General features: G+C 36.7%; 1 pseudogene; it reads right to left on the reverse strand.

Annotated features, from left to right (window-relative positions):
* Positions 1-562: 562 nt before the first annotated feature.
* LOC106735981 (60S ribosomal protein L34 pseudogene) lies at positions 563-906 on the reverse strand (annotated as a pseudogene).
* Between the last annotated feature and the right edge of the window lie 4974 nt (positions 907-5880).

Here is a 5880-nt window from a genome sequence, read left to right on the forward strand (position 1 = left end):
TTGCTTTCTCTCTCTCTCTTGCTTGCTTGCTCTGTCCCTCACTGGTCAAATTAAGTAATTAAAGTTAAATAAAATAATTATTTTAAATAAAAACATTCCAAAATAGTTTTGTAGGAATACATTTATACACAATTGGTATGCTTATTATAAAGAACCCCTACTTGAAGACCAGCTAGATCACTGAATGAACTTTAGCAGCTTGGTTTTTGCTTTCTTAACTATATTTATTTTAAAATGAGCAGTCTTTAAAATATTCTTTCATTCATATTTCACAGCCAAAATCATCTTTGCCCTCATCCTAATTAGTATGTTTTTATGCATTTTTGTCTCACAGTTACAATGTTACAGTGTAGCTCCTTTTCCCTGTGTGTCTTGGCAAGGGATAAGTGGAAAATGTGAGGATTAAACATTCTATATTAAAGAGTTATTTTTCTATTTATAGTCTAAGGTCTTTTACTATAATGATTTGTAAGTATGTGAGTAAATTTTATAGTAGTAATTCTTGTGCATATGTTAAGATTTTTTTAAAATATTTTTATTACTCAAAAGAGTGTCATTTTTTCTAGCTTTCTGACTCTGCTTGTGCCTTCAAAATTTTCACAATTTTCTGCTCCTCTGTAAGGAAAGCATGCTTGATTCAGTTGCGGACACATTTCTCATACATGGAGCCTCTGACGGCCCTGCTAACATGCTTCTTCGTTTTAGACAGCCTCATATGAACTTTTGGTCTCACAGCATGAACCCCTTGGAGTCTGCTTGGCACATGCCACATGCAGATTCTGGTGCTTTCCCAACTTTCTTAGTTTAAAGGTAAATAATCCTATTACCAGGGGTTCAGGACAGTCTGGTTTTGTTGGAGGCTGTGCTGTAGGAAAGCCTATGTTGGTACGTCCAACGCTGGACCATTCTGAGCACCTCTAGACATTATTCCCTATGTTAAGATTTTCTAAGGTATCCAAATTTTTGTAACCACATTGCTTCTTTAGTGAGATAGAGTTTAATGATGTTGTCAAAGAGCTCATTGGTTCATTTTATGAAATACGATGTTTTTGTCTTTGTGAAATTTTGATTCATGGCCAGTCATGCTTATTTTTCCGTTAGAAGTTTGAAATGACAACTGAATGCTTTAATAGGTCTCTAAAGTGCTTTTTTTTATTTCTGGGGTGGCTTTTGGGTCATCACACTGGAAAGAGAACTACCAGTTGGCAAGATGATCGCTTTGTAAGGTTAAGGAAGTTTGAAAGAAACCTGTTCTCACTTTGTTCCAGGCAGTGTTTCAGTTGTAATAGACTTCTATCCTTTTAAGGTGCTGCTAACCAGCAAGAATAAGATAGACATGAAAACAATAACATACTCCTAATGCCTTAATAGCTTCATGTGACCCAGGAAGGGCTGTCTGATTTACTGAGGGTATAGCCCTACCCAGGGCTGGTGGTCTTTGCTGGAGCCTGGGGGAGGACAGGCTGTAGGGTTACCCACTGCCCTCTTACTCTGTAGTTCTGTTGTTTAGAAACTTGAGATCTAATCTAATCTAATTTTAAATAAGATCATGAAATTATATTTTTATTTTAATTCAACAGAAGAAAAAAGGTCAGAGGAAATGACATTTGACTGTTTCTAGCACTTCATGATATTTCTTAGAAACTATAAGGGATACGTTTGCTTCTGTTTTATGATTTATCATTTTTAAGCAATGTGAATTGACTGAATTGTGAAAGAAGGAGATTAGCTTTTTCATGTTATATATCACTTTCCTCTTCCATGTATTGGTTAGTTAAGATCAATCTTTGCTTGCCTGTATTACATTTCACAATTTGTATGAGCACACTTTTCCTTCTTTATCAATTTTGGAAAGTACCTCTTGATTTCTCACCATGTTAAATGAGAAACTTAGATGTCTCCACTTGCCTCCTACTCTACTCTGCGCCTCTTACTTTCTATCAGTTATAACATCATGTCCACATTGTCAGGGTATATCACATGTACACTCTGATGAAGTGTTTCATGTTATAGGTCGATTCTTACTTTTTAAAAAAATTAGAACACATGAAGGACATTTACAGAATCAAGGAATGTGACTTTCAAGGTCACTCTAGTTAGGATCATTCTAATCAAGGGCGGGGGAGGAATGGAATGATCTTACAGGCTCTTTGGCACTGGTATTCATGACTCTACTCACAATTCATGGGGAATCACTTAGTGGTATGGTCAGAACTAACTTTCAGAGGAGTTAGAATGAATGACGATTTGAAAAATCTGGTTTGTATCTCAGTTGACATGAGCACAGGTATATGTAGTATCAATTAGCAGAATTGGAATTTAGTAATGCAGTGTACATATGAGGGGACTTCTAAAGGTTCATGGAAAAACAAAATTAAAGTATGAGTTTATTTTGATGCAAAAACTAGTTTGAAATTCATGCATAGTTTTTCATAATATGCATTTTCCATGAACTCTTTGAAACCTCCTTATATTTCTAAATAAGATAGGTATCACTAGATTGACCTCTATAGAGCTTCTCTCAATTGACATTCTGACTTACAGTGGATAAGAATGTGCGTCTCACTGTAACATCAAAATAGATATGATTTGGGACCAGCAGATGGCGAAATGGCTACGTTGCTAGACTCCCATGTAGTCAACCACAGTTCGAATCCTGGACTCGGTGGCTTAAACTCATGCCAGGTGCATGTGCGTGCATGCCCAAGATCCTGAGAGGAGAATGGAAGAGAAGGGATTGTGGCATGACCATCCCCTCTGGGGGGTGATTTCTCGCTTTCTGTCTCTCTCTCTGTCTGTCTGGCAAGCGCACACACCCTATAGCAAAATCCTCTCCAAAAAAAGCATATGTACTCTGGTATCTGTTAAGTAAGGTCCCCCCACTCCTTCCTTCCACCCCCTCCCCTTTTCAGCTTCTGGTATCTACTCTGATACTTTCTATCTATCTTTCAGCTGCCTACTTTTTTTAATAGGCTATTGGTTTCTTGCTCAGTTGTACGATTACTGTGTGTATGGGAAAGATTAAAGTCAGTGAGTATTATGTGGCATTTGTCGGCAGTGAATTAAAAACTAACATACATACTGCGTTTAACAAAGGTCAGTCCATTTCAAAACTACAACCACTTTTTATTGAAGATATAATTTTTCTTGTTGCATTTGGAATATGATATTTTCTCTTGGATGAGACACATATTTGGGGAATGGAGGTCCACATTTATACACAGAATTTGCATAAGGTATGAGAAATAGCTTCACCTTGAATTGTATTTCTTTTTTATTGTGTTTCACAAAAAGAACACCTTCGATGCTTTTTTAAAGTTTTTTTTTTTTTTCCCATAGGTGTGTGTACTGGCCATACAGAAAGTAAGAAGCCATCCCCCAAGGGAGATGGTCACAGCACAGTCTCTTCTCCACCATTCTCCTCTCAGGATTTTTGGAAAGCATGCATAGATACCCACTGTGATTCTCCAGCTGCCAGGTCCAGGACTCAAACTGCATTCAGCCATGTGGGAGCCCAGCACCTTAATTTGCTGGCCCAAGTACTTCTTCTTTATGTTTGAAATGAAGATAAAACAAACTGAACTATGTTGAAAAAATTTCCCACCTTCCACAAGGGAGAATCTAAAGCTAGAGGGGAAACTCCAAATACTGACAAATTTGATATTTTCCAAAATTTAGAAAAATAATGTCAATTAGAGGCCAGCACCAGTTAGAGGATCTGAATAATCAATTATTAGTAAAAAATGAACTGATGAATTGCAGTGTGTTGAAAGCTATAACACTTGTAATTTTAGGCATGTCAAATTTAAATTCATTTGCTATTCAATTATAAATAAATGTTATCTAAAAGAAAAACAAGTTAAAAATTAATCACATAAAATAAATTTAGATGGAGAGAAGTGATATTAAAGAATGAAGTTCTTTAAAAATTGACATGGGGGACCAGCAGGTGGTGTGGCGAAGGCACTGGACTCCCACATGGCTGACCCCAGTTTGCAGGCCAAATCAGCAGCTTGAAAATTATGCCAGGTGCACGAGCATGTGCGCCCAAAATCCTAAATGGGAGAATAGAGGAGAAGGGATTGTGGCATAGCTATCCCTCTGAGGGGTGATTTCTCACTTTCCCTCTCTCTGTCTCTCGCCAGTGAGTGCATGCATGTGCCCTATATCAAAAACTTAAAGAAAAAGTCTATAAAAGTATTTCCTATATCTTCAATTCAGCACATTATTTTAATTCAATAACATTAGTTTTATCATATAAATTATGTTTATGCTGTACATTTTACAAACAAGTTGGCAGTTTCATTTGATTTGCAACTCTATGTCTTTGTCAGTAATATAGGACTTTTGAGGACTATGTGCATTAATAAAACCATGTGGGAAAATGGTAAGTAGGGTTCTAAAGAGAGTGCATTGCTACTGTCTACTTATGAAATGGGGCTATTGGCACCAGTGAGTCTTTTCAGTTAATATAAAAAGTAATGAAATCATAGACATGAGGAAAGATTACTGATATCAATAATAATTATAATTAATGTTATAGAAGTAAAATGATCTATTTCATGATCAAATGACTACATTAAACAATTAAGTCAGAAATTAATAGATTTGAGAAAATGCAGATACTGAACTTAATCTAAAGTGGTAGTCATGGGAGTATGAGCATAAGCATTATTGTAAATTTTGGCCTGAGAATACCTAAGCTATAGAAGAAATAAGGCTTTTAAATTTTACTCTAGGATTTCTTCCTTAGGTTTTAAGTTTTTTCTGATGTACTAAAATTCAACATGAAGGAAAGTCATGGAAGGAGAGATTTAGCAATTTAATTATAAAGTTAGTGATAAAGATGGGGATATCATTGAAACTTATTTAATATATCGCCATTCAATGTCTTCATATTCTATTTACTTTGACTAAACTTCTCTTTCCCATCACTTCAGAACCAGAACAATTGAAATGAATTTTATTTGTTCTTACATCATTAAGGAAATATATTGGCCATTGATTTCTGTGGCTAGTTCCTTAAGTGATAAGGTAAGCAGTAAAAAGACTATGAATATAAAAATCTCAAATGTAATTTCTCAGGCTACAGACATTATGGGTCTTTTATGTGTATTTGAAAGTCAAAAGTGACATGGAGGAAAAATAACCAGACCATAGTAGTATATGAAATAACTTAGCAACACCTAGGTAGAATATGGAATTCTTTAAAAATATGTTTCTTAAGTCACTGTTAACATTTTATTAAAACTGCTTTTACAAAGTTGCTTTAAAAACTCATAAAAATTTGGGGGACCAGCAGTTACCGTAATGGCTATGTCGCTGGACTCCCACGTAGTTGACCCCGGTTTGCGTCCTGGACCCCGGTGGCTTAAAACTCACGCCAGGTGCGCGTGCATGCGTGCCCAAGATCCCGAGAGGACTCCCCCCCCCAACCCCCCCAAAAAAAAACCTCATAAAAATTTGGGACCAGCAGATGGCATAGTGGTTACATTGCCAGATTGCCACAAGGCCAACTGCAGTTCGAATCCTAGACCTGGTGGCTTGAAAATCATCATGCCAGGTGTGTGTGTGTGTGTGTGTGTGTGTGTGTGTGTGCGCGCGTGTGTGCCCAAGATCCCAGGAGGAGAATGGAGGGGAATGGATTGTGTGGCCATCCTCCCTAGGAAGTGATTTCTTACTTTCCCTCTCACTATGTGTGTGTCTCTGTCTCCAGCGAGCTCATGTGCCCTAAGGCAAAAATGTCTCAAAAAAAATAAATAAAAAAAAAAAGCTCACAAAAATATAATTAAGAAGATGTGGATTCCGGATTCCAAACATGCACTAAAGACCATTAGTTTACTTGGTGGTTTCTGATCCTATTATTTTATTCTGCTTTCC

Source organism: Tupaia chinensis, unplaced genomic scaffold (assembly GCF_000334495.1).
Source record: "Tupaia chinensis unplaced genomic scaffold, TupChi_1.0 Scaffold000600_1, whole genome shotgun sequence".
NCBI classification, from domain to species: Eukaryota; Metazoa; Chordata; class Mammalia; order Scandentia; family Tupaiidae; genus Tupaia; species Tupaia belangeri.